Source organism: Neoarius graeffei, chromosome 1 (genome assembly GCF_027579695.1).
Source record: "Neoarius graeffei isolate fNeoGra1 chromosome 1, fNeoGra1.pri, whole genome shotgun sequence".
NCBI classification, from domain to species: Eukaryota; Metazoa; Chordata; class Actinopteri; order Siluriformes; family Ariidae; genus Neoarius; species Neoarius graeffei.
In genome coordinates, this window is record NC_083569.1 from 27,401,567 (window position 1) to 27,421,222 (window position 19,656).

General features: G+C 40.5%; 2 non-coding genes across 2 annotated transcripts; one reads left to right on the forward strand and one right to left on the reverse strand.

Annotated features, from left to right (window-relative positions):
- Positions 1 to 6,906: 6,906 nt before the first annotated feature.
- Positions 6,907 to 6,996, forward strand: trnar-ucu (transfer RNA arginine (anticodon UCU)). Its single transcript is given in 2 exon segments — positions 6,907 to 6,943; positions 6,961 to 6,996. It is a non-coding gene; the product is annotated as a tRNA-Arg (tRNA).
- An 8,313-nt stretch (positions 6,997 to 15,309) lies between these two features.
- Positions 15,310 to 15,424, reverse strand: LOC132895952 (U5 spliceosomal RNA). The gene has a single exon (XR_009655885.1). It is a non-coding gene; the product is annotated as a U5 spliceosomal RNA (small nuclear RNA).
- Between the last annotated feature and the right edge of the window lie 4,232 nt (positions 15,425 to 19,656).

A 19,656-nucleotide genomic window follows, 5' to 3' on the forward strand; every position in this document is an offset into this window, starting at 1 on the left:
AAAAAAAACACAGTTGAGCTAATATGCCTCTCTTCAGCAATCTGTAATAAACCACAAAAGCTTTATATGTTAATGAAGAGAAACCTGAGCTACATTTAACACTGGATCAGGTTAGTGAAACTGTATTGGAGGTCCAGAAAGCTGGTATAGGGTAATTTGGCCTTGGCCAATCTCTTACACCTTTACAGTTTTATTATCCATTGCAAACAGGCAGGGAAATGTCTGACCAATGAGCATTTTTGATAGATAGATAGATAGATAGGTAACATTTTTGGTGGTCAAATGTTAGAAATATTGAGCATTTTGCATGGACCCCCCTCACACGCCCCCAAGACGATGTCTCTTTTCAAAAGGATTCAGCTGTCAGTAAGTAAGTAACTAGGGAGTGGGGATTGTTGAATTTTGAAAAGGAACAGCTGAGTGTTGTGTGATCTGTCTAATGAAAAAGTAGGGGAAAGAATTACTGCAGACTAATGGTCCAGCTGCTTGTTGAGCATGGAGAAAACCAGGAAATAGGGAAAAGTTAGGTCGGGCAAAGAAATAAATATTTTTTCTTTATTATTTTAACAAGGTCACCAATAAACGAATAATATCTTGACAAATAATATCTGGAAATAATATTTTGTTATCAAAGATGGCAAAAGCAACAATAGAGCTTTGGTCAGACCTCAAGTTATTTGACACATGGAGAGTCACTAATGCATGAGAGAAAGATTTCACATTTTTCCTCACATCCCCATCATTCTTTTTCTAGAATTGATTATATTTTCATCTCTAGATCGGCCCTTGACAGAACCGGAGCCTGCTCCATTAACACATGCATTCTCTCAGACCACTCATCAATCTCTATAGAACGCCTGCCTCCTTACTATGACCCTTTATCTAGACATTGGCGTTTAAATCCATCTCTTCTAAGCAATCCTGCATTTTTAACATATTTAGGAAATCAATGGGAACTTTTTTATTTCTACAAATGATTCACCTGAGGTTTCAGCCTCAACCTTATGGGAAACAGACAAGGCTTTCCTCAAAGGGTCTATCATTTTTTACACAACTGCGAAGAGGAAGAACATATTAGCAAAACAGTTGGAGCTTGATCGAGACATTTGCTATCATGGAAAGAGATTTTAAAGTGTCTTTCTCCAGTTCTGTGCTGAAGAAATTAGAAGCAGCCAGATCTGCTTTAGATCAACTGCTAACTCAAAAAGCAGAATCAGCAATATTTTATGCCAGGCACAGACTGTTGAATCTGGGAATAAATCCGTCTGGCTACTTGCTCATCTAGCTCAAGCTATACTCATCTGAGTGTCAAAACATATCAATTCTAAGGATTTTAGATCCACAGTGTTGCATTACTGCCATCTACAGGTTTCCCTTTGAGCGTGCACTGACAGTTCCATCATTCTGTCGCTAAACGAACAGCTGATCATACCGAGGTGCTCGCTGAGCGCCCATATTTATTAGTTTGGTCCTGCGTTTCCTTTCCTTCGTATAGAACATGACTCAGTAACACATTCAGAGTCATCCAATTAGTGATTGGCTGCGCGAGAGCGGGCCGAGAGGTTGCGCGGGAGCGAGGCTGCGCGAGAGCGGGCCGAGAGGTTGCGCGGGAGCGAGGCTGCGCGAGAGCGGGCCGAGAGGTTGCGCGGGAGCGAGGCTGCGCGAGAGCGGGCCGAGAGGTTGCGCGGGAGCGAGGCTGCGCGAGAGCGGGCCGAGAGGTTGCGCGGGAGCGAGGCTGCGCGAGAGCGGGCCGAGAGGTTGCGCGGGAGCGAGGCTGCGCGAGAGCGGGCCGAGAGGTTGCGCAGGAACGGGCCGCGTAATAACAAACGCAATGCCCCCGAAGAAAGCTCCTACGGTCGAGGAGATTGATGATATTAAAAAATCCCTCGACTTTCTGGGGGAAGAAATCTCTGCTGTCAGGGTGCAGCAGAAGACCATCCTGGACCTGGTAGAAGAGGTCAAAGCTCTGAGGCTGCAGAATTCAGAGAAGGCAAAGAGGATCGCCATTCTCGAGAACCGAGTGGAGGAGCTGGAGCAGTACACCCGGATGAATGACATCATTGTGACCGGACTGCAAATTCAACCCCGCTCATATGCTGGAGCAGTGGCGAGAAGAGATGGAGAGGAACTGAATGAGGAGGATGCTAACTCTGTGGAGAAACAGGTGTTAGCATTCCTGCACTCCAAGGGGATTGAGGTAAAAAGCAATAACATTGAAGCATGTCACCCTCTCCCACGGAGAAGCAACACAGGCAAACCAGCTGTAATAATGAGATTTGTCAACAGAAAGCATAAGATGCAATTGTTAAAACAAGGGAAGAAACTGAAAGGCTCAGATGTGTTTTTAAATGAGCACTTAACAAAAAAAAATGCAGATATTGCAAAAAAGGCGAGACTACTAAGGAAACAGGGGAAAATCCAAAACACTTGGACACAAAACTGCAAGATTTTCATCAAGCTGAAGGGATCTCCAGAAGAGGCCAAGATCTTGGTCATCCGAGATATTGGGGAACTGGACAAATTCTGAGGGAGCCAAATAAAGCAATTTACAATCATGACACAAGGACTGGACACTGGACACTGGACACAAGAACTGGACACTTTCCATTATACTGAGCACAAAATACAAGATATGGAAAATAATATTGATCCGGAAAATAATCTTTTCAGCAACATCAATATCAGCTGCCGGTATTACACTGAATATCAATACAATGCAAAGATCAGAGACGGAAATAAGATATCAATTATTCATTTCAATATCAGAAGTCTGTATGCCAATTTCCATAAAATGAAGGAATATCTCAGTCAGTTCAATACTCCATTCAATATAATAGCCATATCAGAAACTTGGATCAACGATGAGATGGGAGTAGATTTTGAGCTGAACGGGTATGAATTAAATTATATCAATAGAAAGAACAAAAGAGGAGGGGGAGTGGCAATATATGTTGATAATAGTTTGGAATATAAAATTAATAATAAAATGACGGTAGCTGTTGATGATTGGATGGAGTGTATTACAATAGAAATATGCTGTGAAAAAATGAAAAATATAATGGTGAGCTGTATATACAGATCTCCTGGATCAAGCATAGAAGTTTTTATAGATTGGATGGAAAGTATGTTTATAAAATCAACTCAGAAGGTCAGGTACATCTGTGGTGATTTTAACATCGACCTCTTAAATCATAAGAAACATAAAATGACAGAAGAGTTCATTAATTCAATGTTAAGTATGGGACTGTACCCAACTATTACCAGACCAAGCAGGATCACTTCTCACAGCACCACTTTAATAGATAATATATTTACTAATATCCTGGAAAATAATATAGAGAGCGGTCTACTATTAACAGACATCAGTGACCACCTACCTATTTTTAATGTATATTACTGTAATTATAGCAAGAAAAAGGATAATAAAAATTATAAATATATAAGAATGAAAACTGAAGAAACCATGATTGCACTAAAAAATGACTTAATAATACAGGACTGGAATGTAGTTTATAAAGAAAAAGATGTTGATAAAGCATATGAGGAATTTTTAATAATATTCAATGAACTATATAATAAAAATTGTCCTATAAAGAAATACAGTAATATACATAAATATACAAATAGTCCGTGGGTCACCAAGGGGCTACAAAATGCCTGCAAAAAGAAAAATATATTATACAGACAATTCTTAAAGCATCGAACTATAGAGGCAGAGGAAAAATATAAAAAATATAAAAATAAATTAACTAATATTATGAGGATATGTAAGAAAGACTATTATAATAAATTAGTGGAGAAAAATAAAAACAATATTAAAGGTATATGGACTGTATTGAATGGTATTGTGAGAAATGGATCCAAAACTACAAATTACCCAGAGTACTACACTGTAAATGATAAGACCATAAATAATATGGAGGATGTGGTGAATGGTTTTAATCAATTCTTTGTAAATGTGGGACCAGATTTAGCGGCAAAAATAAAGGAACCCGAAACAACACAATGTGGGGACATAGAAGATATGGGGGACAGAAATCCAAGTACAATTTTTCTAACTGCAACTGATGAGGAAGAAATTATCCAAATTGTAAGAAAATGTAAAAACAAAACTTCTGCAGACTGGAATGATATAGACATGTTAACAGTAAAGACAGTTATTGAGGGAATTGTGAAACCACTCACCCACATCTGCAATTTATCTTTTCAATCAGGTACATTTCCAGACAAAATGAAAATTGCAAAAGTGATACCATTGTTTAAAACCGGAGATAGACACCATTTCACAAACTACAGGCCTGTTTCTTTACTCCCCCAATTCTCCAAAATACTCGAAAAACTTTTTTCAGATAGACTGGACAAATTCATTGAAAAACACAACCTCCTTACAGACAGTCAATATGGATTCAGAACGGACAGATCAACATCGATGGCACTAATGGAACTAATAGAGGAAATCACAAAATGTATAGACAATAAAAAAATAGCAATTGGAGTATTTGTGGACCTAAAAAAAGCATTCGATACTATTGATCATAGTATATTATTAAGTAAACTAGAAAAGTGTGGTGTTAGGGGAGTTGGGTGGAGCTGGCTGTCGAGCTATCTAAGAAACAGGCAACAGTTTGTGCAGATAGGTGACCATAAATCTGATTTCATGAACATTACATGCGGGGTACCACAGGGGTCAATATTAGGTCCGAAATTATTCATAATATACATCAATGACATATGTACAATTTCGCAAGAATTGAAATTTGTTTTGTTTGCAGATGACACCAATATTTTTTGTTCCGGTGAGAATTTGCAGCAGACTTTAGAGATAATCACAACTGAAATAAATAAACTAAAACTATGGTTTGACAAAAATAAATTATCATTAAATCTAAGCAAAACAAAGATTATGTTGTTTGGGAGACATAAAATAGATTGTAATGTAGAATTGATAATAGACAATACTAAGATAGAAATGGTACAGGAAATTAAATTTCTTGGTGTGATTTTGGATCCTAAAGTCTGCTGGAAACCTCATGTAGGATACGTACGAGCAAAACTGGCAAAGTGCTCGGCAATTCTGTGGAAAACAAAATATATTCTTGATTGTAAATCTTTGCATACTCTATATTACTCATTATTTTTGCCATATCTGACTTATTGTGTCGAAGTCTGGGGAAACACCTACAAAACCACTCTGCAGCCGATATGTACAATACAGAAAAGAGCAATAAGGACAATAAACAAAACAGGATACAGAGATCACACAAACCCACTATTCATAAAATCACACATGTTGAAATTTATGGATCTGGTCAAATTCAGAACAGCACAAATAATGTACAAAGCAAGAAATAATCTATTGCCAAAAAATATACAAGGAATGTTCAGTGAGAGAGAGGGGGGATATAATCTAAGGGGAGACCTAAATTTTAAAAAACCAAAGGTTCGAACAAATATGAAAAGCATGTGCGTATCGAGCTGTGGGGTGACTTTATGGAACAGACTGGAGACAGAAATAAAACAAAGTGCAAATATAAATCTGTTTAAAAAAAGGTACAAAAAAATATTTTTAAACAAGTATATTGCAGAGGAAATATGTTAATGGAGGATGATGAGGGATAAATAGAATAGGGTTGATTGTTATATTAGAACTAGCTTAGTATATGGTATATATTTATTTATGGGGATAGATATCTTCATATTTACAGGGATAAGTATGTAGTAGATATTTTTTTTTTTTTTTGTAATTATATATTTATATAGATAGTTATGTGTATATGTATATATATGTATATGGATATGGTATGTAGTATATATTTATTTTTGTAATTATATATTTATATGGATAATCATGAAGTGTATATGTGGTATATATTTTTATAAGTGTATTAATGTAGTTTGGATTTCGGGGTAGTTAAAAAGGGGTGGGAAATTAAAAAAAGTATTGTACTTCTTCCCACTCCTTTTTCGAACAATGTGCGGTGTATTGTAATGTATTAGCTCTTTATATTATTTTATTTAATCTTTTTTTGTCACTTTTTTCATTTTCTTTCTTTTGTATGTATAAATAGTTACATACATTTTTATACATGTTCGAAATAAATAAATTCATTCATTCATACATATCAATTCTAAGGATTTTTTTTTTGACAGAATTAATCTCCCTACCCTATCTGAAGAAAGCAGAAAAGGAAGTCTTGGAGGCCATTAAATCCCTACAGAGTGGGAAAGCACCAGGCCCTGATGGGTTTGGACCTGAATTTTATAAAAAGATGGCAAAGTTTGAAGTGGGGCACTTAACTAACATGTTTATGGAATCATTTAGGAGGGGCACACTCCCACCAACTTTAAATCTCACCCATATTTCTCTGATTTTAAAGAAAGATAAATCTCCTGATCTTTGTACATTCTATAGACCAATAAGCTTGCTTGGGGTTGATTGTAAAATTTTGTCTACGCTTCTGGCTAGAAGTTTGAAAGAAGTGTTGCCCATTTGAGTGAGACTGGACCAGACATGATTCATCAGGGGTAGGAAATCACACTCCAGTGTCCGACGGCTTCTAAATGTTATACAATTAACGCAAATGACAAAAAAGCAAGGTTGTTGCTGTGTCACTGGATGCTGAAAAAGCATTTGATCAGGTGGGAGTATCTATTTGATGTTTTGAACAGGTATGGTTTGGACTCCAGTTTTGTTGAGTGGATCAAGGTGCTGTACAGGTCCCCAGCTGCGAGGGTTTTCATAAATGGTTCAGTATCGGATATCTTCCCCTCGAGTAGAGTAGAGGTACTCGTCAGGGCTGTCCTCTCTCACCTTTATGATTTGCACTGGAACAGAACAGGGAATGTGAGGCCAGCCAGGAATTTGAAAGAATCTGAGAGAAAACACCACAAAGGCAGGGCAAAATGGGCTCTGTGGCGCAAAGGATAGCGTGTTGGACTTCTAGAGTAATCAGAGAAACCATTCAAAGGTTGTGGGTTCAAGTCCCACCAGAGTCATTTCCTTTTGCATACGCTCTGCAGGGAAGCTTCTTCCAAACGAAATCGTCGACCTGAGGCGAAATCCTTTGGATATGGCCATTCCCTCTTTTCCATCTGAGATGCAATTCTTTCTTGACCCCAGTCAAACAGCAATATCACCATGTTCCACCTCTTCCTACGAATTTGGCCAAAAGGAAGCTGTACCTGAAATTCCAGTTCCTCACAATACTCATGACATTCACTCCTGCCATAATTTGTGCTTACACCTCCAAAGCCAACACTTGCGTTCTCCATGTGGGAGAAAACCCAGCAGCGCCTGATGCAAGACTCTACTGAATGTTGATTTCAGTTGCTCACAGAGAAGGCTTGTTGCATTTACAGGCTTGCCGATTCAGGTCCTGCCACAGGTCTTTGCTCTCGAGACTCTCTTGAAGGTTTCTTTCAATTGCTGACAAAAATGCACCTCTACAATCAAGAAGTACAGGCAAGTAGTATGGCGCCCATAATTGTGGAAGAGCGTGAGATGAAAAGCCATGCCAAGATGATAAAACTGGCCCAATAGGGACTGCCAGTAAACAGGAGCCATGGTATCCCAGCAGTGCCTGAGACAAAAGTCTTCTGTCAGTGCAAGACCAATTCCTTCCGTGCCCATCTTACTTTCTGAGCTGAAAAACGAGCGAAGACGGCATGGTGGCATACTGGATGTTGAATTGCAGGCCTTGTGCTGATGCTTGTGGGTTGAGATCCTCCCAGAGTTCATTGGTTTTGAGGTTTACTGCACGTTCATTTCATCTGTTATGACGAGAAAAGGACTTGTCCCTGGAACAGAACAGGAAACGTGAGGCCAGCCAGGAATTTGAAAGAATCTGAGAGGGAACACCATGAAGGTAGGGCATAATGGGTTCTGTGGCGCAATGGGTTGCGTGTTGGACTTCTAGGGTCATCAGAGAAGCCATTCAAAGGTTGTGGGTTCAAGTCCCCCCAGAGTCATTTCCTTTTGCATACACCCTGCAGGGAAGCTTTTTCCAACCGAAATCGTCGACCGAGGTGAAATCCTTTGGATATGGCCATTCCCTCTTTTCCATCTGAGATGCAATTCTTTCTTGACCCCAGTCAAACATAAATATCACCATGTTCCACCTCTTCCTATGAATTTGCCCAAAAGGAAGCTGTACCTGAAATTCCAGTTCCTCACAATACTCATGACATTCACTCCTGCCATAATTTGTGCTTACACCTCCAAAGCCCACACTTGCGTTCTCCATGTGGGAGAAAACCCAGCAGCGCCTGATGCAAGACTCTACTGAATGTTGATTTCAGTTGCTCACAGAGAAGGCTTGTTGCATTTAAAGGCTTGCCGATTCAGGTCCTGCCACAGGTCTTTGCTCTCGAGACTCTCTTGAAGGTTTCTTTCAATTGCTGACAAAAATGCACCTCTACAATCAAGAAGTACAGGCAAGCAGTATGCCACCCATAATTGTGGAAGAGCGTGAGATGAAAAGCCATGCCAAGATGATAAATCTGGCCCAAAAGGGACTGCCAGTAAACAGGAGCCATGGTATCCCAGCAGTGCCTGAGACAAAAGTCTTCTGTCGGTGCAAGACCGATTCCTTCCGTGAAGATGTTTGACATCTTCAATATCGCTTGCCTTCAGTATGTAAACAAAGCTCACTTGTCCCCCAGGACAAGGGCAGTAACGGTTGCGAATGTAAGTGTGACATCGGTGCAAGGGGTCTGTTGCAAATTTTGGCAATGTGGCACAAAGTTATTGAAGGGAACTTATTTATAATCTCACCATCTGGTGTGACCTAGATGAGGATGGGTTCTCTTTTGAGTCTGGTTGTTCTCAAGGTTTCTTCCTCATGTCATCTCGTGGAGTTTTTGGTTGTTTCTCAGAGATGAACCCTTAAATGTTGTACAAAAAAAAAAACTCCTTCAAGATTGTTTCCCAGCAAAACAAGTCCTAGCCACTGACATAAGCAGTTCTTGGTTCTAAACCAGCAAGGATTTGGTGACACACTGTGACCAGTTTTCCTGGTTGAGAGCTGTTTCTTTGGCTGTGGAAACTTCAAGAACTGGCTCAAGATTAGGCACCAGCTCGGAACCAGCCCTCAGTGGAAAAGTGGTGACTTGGTGGACAAGTGGTATTCGAGGATCAGCAAAGGGTCCTCAAGGTTCTGTTTTGGGCTGACTCTACAATAGATAGGCGCCTGTTTAGAGCACTGGTCTTGTAAACCAGGGGTGGTGATTTCAATTCTCACTGGGGCCTTTGACCTTCCTTCTGAAGGTAGAGAGTTCTGAGCTAAGATATTGGGACTGAGGAAAAGTGGTGCCTATATCATTCATTGCTTGTGAGTTCTCACTGTTTCTTCAAAACAGTTCTGCTCAATTCTCTATCAGTGAGCCAGTTGATATAAAAAAAACTGCAGCTAAAACTCTAAAGGATTCTTATCATGCTGCACATATTCGTAAGTTCCTGGTGACACAATTATAATTTTGGACTATGTAGTGCTAGGAAACTTCGGACAAGAAGACTATGAGATATGCATGGAAAAAGCATGAGGTTGAGAAAATTACATTTTTTTTTAAGAACCAAAAACACTGGTCAGCTTTTTTTGGTTGGAGTACTCATCACCTGAAAACCACTGGCTGCTGCTGAGGATGGCCCCACATGAAGAGCCTACTCAAGCGAGTAGGACGCTTCTTTGCTTTGCTCCTGCTTTGCTTCTGCTTGATCTTTATTTTATTTTACTTTTTCACTTAATTTCCACTATTTCTTCATTTTATTTTTCACCTTTACAAGATAAGTTAGCTTTTAAAACAAAATGCCAGGGGGCAAAAAATCCAGGAGATCCTGCAGAAAATGCACAGAACTAGAACAGAGGATTTCTATCCTGGAATCAAAGATTGATGCTCTGCCAAAGACGGATGAACTAAGAGCGATATCTCACGAAAGGAGTACAGAAACAGTGGCTGAGAATGCAGAGATTGCACCCCGACAGGCCGATGGCATTGCAAATCGAGTGGATGAATGCATCGATCTAACAAAGCAAAATGTGAGTACAGAAAACTGGCACACTATGGGTGGCAGGCCCAAAAATAAAAACAGAAGAGTAATTACCTCAACACCAGTTCGTTCTGATACTATGCAACCCATGCTCCACAGCCATGCTATTAGAAATAGAGCCAGGTCTACAAACTACAATAGGATTTACAATCTTATGGAAAATCCACATCCCATAAGGCTTCAGAATAAATTTGAATGCCTCAGGGATGTGGAAGTGGAATTTTCAGCCGGACAAGCACATCATAGAAAGAGATTGCACCACAACCGAAGAGCTGTGGGAAGAGGCAAAAAGCAGCTCGTAACACCACCTGATCCCACAACCCTTGTTCTTGGTGATTCCACTGTAAGACATTTAAAAGGACATGGGATGATTATTTGCAGTGTTGGGCAAGTTACTTCAAAACTGTTTTGCATTTTTTATTACTTGTTACTGTCATTTTAAAGTAATGAGTTACATTACAATATTACTGTATTTAAAATGTAAGGCATTACACTACTATTGCATTACTTCTAAGTTACTCTCACCAAAATAACTGGAAGTATGGATTTGGCAATCTAAATGTAGCTCAAGACGCTCAATTAGCTCATCACACATCCAGTGGAAGGTGATGTGGTATCTGACTGAGCTAGGCTTATGGTTAAAAACAGTAGAATATAATAGCCACAGTGATGGCTCATGGCACAATACAAGGAACAATCATTGCAAGAACAGACAATAGGTGAAAGTCTGGCAAATTGTGATAGAAATACTGTAACTTTAGGCCTATTCATATTAACATTAATTGAACTGTAATGTACTGTAATGTCTAAAGATATGACAGGATACAAGATTAGCATTTCTATGCCTTTATTGTTTTCAAGTTTACAGCATTAAGCATAGTTTATGCTTCATAAAAAAAAAAAAGATTAGCCCTAAGGGATATGACTCCATCATTTCAGAAATTTAACAAAAATGAACATATTATGGCAAATCGTAGCCTACAATAAAACTGGCCTGAAAAAAAAACCCCACAAGCCTTTTAAATCACAGCTAGACAATGACTATTAGCTATATGAGGCTACCCAGTCACATTTCGAAAAACAGAATTAGAAATAACAAAATCAAAGTGCTTTTAATGATATTGAAATGCTTAGACATATTAGCCCTCGAAGGAAAGGCAGCTCAATCACTTTAGTTTGACTTCCGACCAGAAAAAAAACCTCAGTTATACAGGACAAAAATACGGAAGCCGAGAAAGGCCCTTCATATAATCCTTTTTTTACTCACCTTGTTATCCTGAGACAGGGCTGCTGACAGCTTTGGCTGGGCCCGGGACAAAATGCTCTGAATGCCCCCCCCAACAACCCACACACACACCCACCTCTCTTATCCCAGTCTCTACTCACTCCAACCCTTAAATGACAGGTATTCAAAAACCATTCAACCGGTCAACAACCATTTCATTTTAGCATTTCAACATTTTTACAGTTTTAACATTTTAACATTTCCTTAGTCTGCAACTATTCAGGTGCGAAATGCAATGCGCCAGACTTTTGTTGTGCGGGCGTGCGTACTGTCCAGTGTGAAAAGCATAGAAGAACACACCGCTCAAGAAACGGCGGGATATGATTGCGGGCTAATGTGAATATTCTTAGCTTCAATCAGATATATGAAACGCAATGTTATTAAGCCGTTGTGGTTATGAAATGATTCAATGCCCTGTGCGTTTGATATGGTGTTCAGTGTGACTTGCTCTCCCCTCGTTTGTAACATGAATTGCGTGCCGCGCGTGCCTTGGTTGGGGTTACTTTACGGGGCTGGAAAAAGTTGTCTGTGTCTTACCCAGTGATGGGAATAACGGCGTTAGAAATAAACGGCGTTACTAACGGCGTTACTTTTTTTAGTAACGAGTAATCTAACTAATTACTTTTTACATCGTTATAACGCCGTTCCCGTTACTTACAATAAAATACTATGTGTTACTTTATTAAAGCTGTTCTCATCTGGCACGCTGCTCGCTCAGCCTTTCTTTCCTCTGCTTTAGTGTGGGGTGGGGAGACGCAAAACAACGGCACAGTAAGCCAATCAGAGTAGATTTGGACAACATACGTGGGTAGGCCACACCTACTGCACTACTGCGCGCTCTTTCAATCGGAAGACACAGCGATGGCGAGCGGTCAGCCCAGCACTGCGCTTTCACATTGGAAATACAGCCATTACTTTTCATTACTTGAAATAAAAGGCAAGAGTGTTTACGTGCAATGCACATTATGTCGAGGAACAAAGCGTTTGTCCTCGTCAGTGGCCAGTAATTAGTAACATAATTTTAATAACCAAAAAAATATATTACATTTGATAGACGTCTTATCTCACATTGTCCCACAAAAATATTAATATAGTGTAGATAACATTACTAATCGGTTCTGTTAAGTATCCATTTCAGTCATTAAACACATTTAACATTCACTTTTATTATGATTACACTAATTGAATTTGATTTTTTTTGAGGGGGAACAAAATGTAACGGAATAATTACTTTCTCTGGTAATTAGTTACTTTTATGACAAAGTAACTCCGTTAGTAACTCAGTTACTTTTTGGGAAAAGTAACTAGTAACTATAACTAATTACTTTTTGAAAGTAACGTGCCCAACACTGGTCTTACCTGGCTCGGCTGCCCCACTGCCTTTGCTAGTACCTGCTGCATCATCCGAATCTTTTTTTAAAATATTTATGCAGTGAGCCCCTGAGTCTCTTGGTTTCTTCCTCTCTTTTTCTCTTTTCTTTTCTGTGCTCCTGACTTGTGCATGTTGGCAAATGGCACGCACGCTGATTGTCAAAGCGCTATGATCGAACGATGTCGTTTTTTTTCCCCTTAATCAAAGAGTCAGACCAAACCATTTTTGCATTAGGGGTGGTAGGGGGTTCTTGATGCCTTTTTCAAAGACAATAAAGGCAAAAGATCTAGAAATCATTTATTAAATGCAAATATAGCACATTTCTCCCCCAAATCAAAACATTTTGAAATGAAATAAAATAATCACAACTTCTTGAGAGCCCAGTTCTGCCCCCCCCATTCCTGGGCCCGGGACAACATACCCGTTTGTCCCCCCCTGTCGGCGGGCCTGCCCGAGATAACGACATAATTAATTCAGGATCTCGAGAAAACAACACAACTAATTCGAGATCTCGAGAAAACAAAACCGTTATTTTGAGATCTTGAGAAAACAAAACAATTATTCCGTGATCTCGAGAAAACAAAACAATTATTTCATGATCTCAAGAAAACAGTTGAGAAATGGTTCATTCAGGTACGCTAAGAGACTTGTGATATGCTGACTTTGGGGCTATTTCTCATTCTGTATAGACGCAACTTTGGTCATTAGAATGTCTAGAATAATCGATCACCTAATAAGGCAATATTTTGATCAGGAGTTGACACAGGGAGAGATTGCATTAAGTCTTTTAATAAGGGATAATTTCAAAATTAGTTCGCAGCACCTCCGCAGAAGACTGGCCCAGCTTCGTCTCTACCGACGGAGATACAGTGATCCAGCTGAGATTATGAAATAATTGTTTTGTTTTCTTGAGATCTCGAAATAACGGTTTTGTTTTCTTGAGATCTCGAATTAGTTGTGTTGTTTTCTCGAGATCCTGAATTAATTATGTCGTTATCTCGGGATAACAAGGTGAATAAAAAAAGATTATATGAAGGGCCTCTCGCGGCTTCCGTAGGAAAAATGTAAACAAACTGTCAGCATATCTTCAACAACATACTCCACCACAAGTCTCCTAACCTCCTGAGGCTGAAGGAGCATCTCAGAGCGGGAGAATGTTAATTTTGGCTGCTTTGTGATTTTATCACCACTCTCATCCTCCGCTTGCTTCCTTCATGTTACTGTGGCACCTCTGTGAATGTTTAGTTAAATTCTCATCTCATCTCATTATCTCTAGCCACTTTATCCTGTTCTACAGGGTCGCAGGCAAGCTGGAGCCTATCCCAGCTGACTATGGGCGAAAGGCGGGGTACACCCTGGACAAGTCGCCAGGTCATCACAGGGCTGACACATAGACACAGACAACCATTCACACTCACGGTCAATTTACTGTAGAGTCACCAGTTAACCTAACCTGCATGTCTCTGGGGGAAACCGGAGCACCTGGAGGAAACCCACACAGACACAGTGAGAACATGCAAACTCCGTACAGAAAGGCCCTCGCCGGCCACAGGGCTCGAACCCGGACCTTCTTGCTGTGAGGCGACAGCACTAACCACTACACCACCGTGCCGCCCCTGTTTAGTTAAATTACTGGTGCTATTTTGGGAAGTGGACAGTTCTTTAGGTTTAGCACACAAAGTGCATCTGGCTACGATGTTCTTCACATCCTTATTTTTCACAAACTTAAAGTAATGGGCATATGCCCATCTGGAGAATGTGTTATCCGACATTAGATCAGCTGCAGGTTCACTCATCTCTCGCTCCTGTCTGATTAGCCTAAAGGAAAAGGCAGTGAAACATTTTGCGCGGACGTTTCACCTCTGCTGATCTCGCGTGATTTTGGCGAATTTGTTTGAAGGAAAAAAAAACCCACCACTTCATTCCAGGCTAAAAATGCATTGTAACGTGCATTACTGACATTTGTACCGAGTAAAATATTACCAAATTTTTTCTGTAATGCCTTACGTTACCGCGTTACTGCAAAAAGCAATGCATTACAGTAATTCGTTACTTTTGTCACGCATTACTCCCAACACTGATTATTTGCTGCCTTCCAAATGCATCCATCTCTGACACCAAAGACAGCATTTTGAAACTCATGTCCAAGCATAAAACTATCAAACGTATTGTTGTGCATGTGGGAGCAAATGATGTTTTCAGAGAACAGCTGTTTGTCCAAGATGATTTCAGAAAACTTTTTTCTGATCTCTATAAGACTAGAATACAATCTTTTATCAGTGGCCCACTCCCTGCAAGGGGAAGCTTTGCATTTACTAGACTCTTCAGTCTTAACACCTGGCTTGGAAAAACGTTTTTTTTAATTTGGTACCTGTATAAACTTCATAGACAATTTTAACCTTTTCTGGAATCGCAGAGAATTCTTCAAGCCAAATAGCACTGAACTCAGCCGGATTGGGTAGAAAGGTAAGAAAGGTAACAGAAAGGTAAACACAGCTAGACTCCACCCCCAACAGCTGGATCCTTTTGAAGAGAGACATCACCGTGTGTGTGTGGTTTCCATGCAAAAGGTTCGATATTTCTAACATTTGACCATGAAACATGTCCAGCTCTACCAGAGCAAAGCCTGCAAAAATAAGCTCAGCTCATTAACATCCCTCTCCCCGGAAATCTTTAGTAAAAGGTGAAAGATTTGCGCGTCAGTGAAGAGAAACCTGAGCTGCACTGAACACTGGATCAGGTTAGTGACACTGGATTGGAGGCTGTGAGACTCTCAGCGCTGCCGCTGTGATGCTTGGAGTTGTGGCTGAGGAGCTCATTACGGAAACACCTGGGATTTCCTTTAAAAGGAGGAGCCTTTGGGAAATGGCGGGGGCTTGGAGCTCATCACCTGCTGTCTTGGGTTTGGTCATTTGTTATGGCTTTGTTATATATTTGGTTTTTCTTTCCTGTTACAGCTCTTCACTCCACTATCATCACATGCTTGCACTGTCTAACACTACTGATTAATTGCCTTACTCACACCATTCATTCATTTTGTAAATATTTCTATTTTCTTTAAGTAAATGAATTAAGATCTTCAGTCTCTGTCCTTGTCCTCCTTCCTTTGTTGTGATTTGTGAATCAGTCGGAACGCTAAGTCATAGCAAAAGGCGCGGTCATGTGACTGCAGCTGTGTGAGCTTTGAACCCTGACATTGCAAAAGTATAAGTTTAGAAACACAAGCCAAATGTGACCAACATACAAATAAACAAATCAAAGCGCATTTCAATGAAGTATTAAACTTGGATGAGCCAGCAGCAATATTTCTTTAAAAATATTCTGATCACTGGACTGAAAACCTAAATAATTATTGACAACTTTTTCCTGGGGCTCGAGGCAAAAATATTTGCTTGTGCTACATCCTAAGGCAAAGTTTAATTTTATAAAATTGAGAGCATCATTATTAGATCATAGATGCCTCTAAACTTTAAGCTAACACTATTTGTTTTCTCTAGAAATGTATTTTCATTGGCGAATGGCTGCTTATATTGTTTCTATGGTAGACTGGGTCTGTATGTGATTATATATGACACTGTAATATAGGAGACCTGACCAGTCTGATGAGTTTGTTGAACATCCCATTCCATAAGCATGAGGTGAGGAATAACACACAACATTTTTACTCCACCTAAATGCTTTCCATACCACATTTTCCTGCCTTCCTGCGATGCTACTGTTCAGGCTGCCAAATAGAAATTATTTATTCCATTGGATTTGGGATGTTGAAGCTTCTATTCTGAGGGCAGATAAGTTTCTCTTCTTGACCATATTACGCTTCTCCATGTCGTAAAGTCAAGGAGCAAGGCCTCTAAACCGATAATATTTAGGATTGTGATATTTAAATGACAATGGTTTTCATCCACTACATTTATCAATGCCCAATCATTCTTACACTGTGATTGGCAAGATACAAACGTTTCATGAATCACACGTGAGACCTGTCATATGGTGATTTCTGCACTTTGATCTGCACTGGTTTCTACGTTAGATTGATAAATGAGGACTATTGCATCGTCCTTGTTAGTATAGTGGACAGTATCTCTGCCTGTCATGTGGAAGACCAGGGTTTGATTCCCTGATGTGGAGGCTTTAAAAATTTATTAACTTGGGCAGCAGGGGGATGTAGTGGTTCGCACTGTCGCCTCACAGCAAAAAGGTTCTGGGTTTGAGGCTGGTGGGGGCCTTTCTGTTACCCCTTTTCCACCAAATCAGTTCCAGGGCTGGTTCGGGGCCAGGGCTGGTTCGGGGCCAGTGCTGGTGCTGGTTCACAACTCGTTCAACTCGCGAGCCAGCTGAGAACCAGTTTGCTTTTCCGTAGCTCGCGGTGCTAAGGGAAGCCACGTCATTACGTTGCTGTATACGTCAGTTATGTCGCTACGTTTGCTTAAACCTTGGCGCGAATATCGAAGCAAAAACAACATGGAGGAAGCAGCAGCAACAACAACAATAATAATAATGGATGACTTCGTGTTTGTACAGCTGCTGCTTCTTGTCGCTTAAAAATGGCGATCTTTCGCGGTCTTGTTATTGTTGTTGGTCTTAACAACTCCGCCCCCCCCGCGCTGACATAAGCGGTTCTTTCCTCTGGCCCAGCAGAGAGTTGGTGCTAGCCTGGAACCGTTTTTTTCTGGCCCCAGAGTCAGTTCTTTGTCAGTGGAAACAGAAAACCCGGTTCCAAACTAAGCACTGGCCCCGAACCAGCCCTGGAACTGCTTTGGTGGAAAAGGGGCATGTGTGGAGTTTGCATGTTCTCCCTGTGTCAGCTCTGTAGTTAAGTTAACATGGGCTGGTCTTGGGCTGAAGTGCCCTTGAGCAAGGTACTTCAAGGAGATACGCAGAACCATGGCCTCACTCTTTGTTTTTAAATGCCTTGAGACCTCAAGAATGGCATAGGAATAGTTTTAAGCGGTATCATGATCCAGAGCATTTTTTAAGGATTTTCACTAGGAGACCAACTGGTCTGGGCAATACAATCACAGGCCCCAGAGTCCATGCGGCTGCACCGCTGCGGCATATTCTGTGATGCAAAATGGTTCACCAGTCACCATACAGACAAACACACTACAGTGACTACACAGCTATCAAGAGCAATTACCAAGCACAAATGTTATGTCAAAGACACTCAAAGTTACACAGTAATGACATCGGATTCTGACATCAGCCATCTCAGTAACCAAATTTTAGTTTTGTTTTTCTTAACCAACATGATCTTGTGTGTATATCTTATAACATAGATCTTCGTTTTCCTTGTTAAATGTATACTTACATGGTACTTGGTTAATTAATTGCAACCAATTGAACCAAATGATAAAATTTGGTCTCCCAGTGAAGCTGGTTTGGGATTTGGTCTCCCAGTAACTATGTTAAAAAATGCTCTGTATAGCCAGCTTCTCTTATTTTATTTCTTTACCCTTATAGTTACTATACTGTTTCCTTATGTTGGACAAAATATACACAGAAAGAGAATAGCTCTGGCCTGATGAGTAGAGTCAGGGCACTGATTTTATTTACAAATTCGATTTCACCATTGCTGAGACAAGAAAAAAAAATATTGGAAAAATAATATCATTTTGAAAAGTAAATATAATACAATGAATCCGCTGCCCGGTACAAAACCCCGGGATAAAACCCCAGTGGGATTAGAACCTCCCGGGAATGGACTCCTCGTCCGAATGCAGCGCATGGACTAAAGAGTTTTCTAGAGTTATAGTTTGTTCCTAAAAGATGAACATTTTTTTTTAGAAGTGTGCACGTTTTGCACGAAGGTCTCAGGTCCTTATTACACGGTTATCAAAATGAATAATGCACGTAATACAGTATGTTGAGACAGAATGAACTCCAGTGCTCGGCCATCTGGCTGTATTTTTAGACAATTTCTGCAGGCTGGAATCTTTGGGCTTCGTTTCATCCAAAAGAGAAAATAACTTTGCTGGTGAGCTGAAAGAAAATCATATATGTAAATAAGCATACACTTCTTTAAATGATAAAATTATGCTTGTCAGTTAAAGGTAAGAGGTACAATGAAATGCATCATGACAAGAAATCAGAAAACAAATCGATGGGTTTCTTTATGTATCCACACTCTATGCCTATGGGGCTCCACTCGCGCAGGCGCAGGAGCTCCGTGAACACTGGCCACTAGGCGGTGTGTCTGACTGGTAATTACTAACACTGGCCACTAGGCGGTGTGTATGACTGGTAATTACTAACACTGGCCACTAGGCGGTGTGTCTGACTGGTAATTACTAACACTGACCACTAGGCGGCGTATGACTGGTAATTACTAACACTGGCCATTAGGCGGTGTGTATGACTGATAATTACTAACACTGGCCACTAGGCGGTGTGTGTCATCTCATCTCATCTCATTATCTCTAGCCGCTTTATCCTGTTCTACAGGGTCGCAGGCAAGCTGGAGCCTATCCCAGCTGACTACGGGCGAAAGGCGGAGTACACCCTGGACAATTCGCCAGGTCATTACAGGGCTGACACATAGACACAGACAACCATTCACACTCACGATCAATTTAGAGTCACCAGTTAACCTAACCTGCATGTCTTTGGACTGTGGGGGAAACCGGAGCACCCGGAGGAAACCCACGCAGACACGGGGAGAACATGCAAACTCCGCACAGAAAGGCCCTCGCCGGCCACGGGGCTCGAACCCGGACCTTCTTGCTGTGAGGCGACAGCGCTAACCACTACACCACCATGCCTAGGCGGTGTGTATGACTGGTAATTACTAAGGGGTCATCCATAATTTTCATCATTATCATGAGTCTACAAAGAGTAGACTTTTGAGCAACCCCCCTCCCTCCCCCCAAAAGTGTACATTAGCGGACAAAAAAAATGATGCTGGATCTACGTGGAATAGGAATTCAAAATAAAACCATGTCTTGTATTACTTTTTAT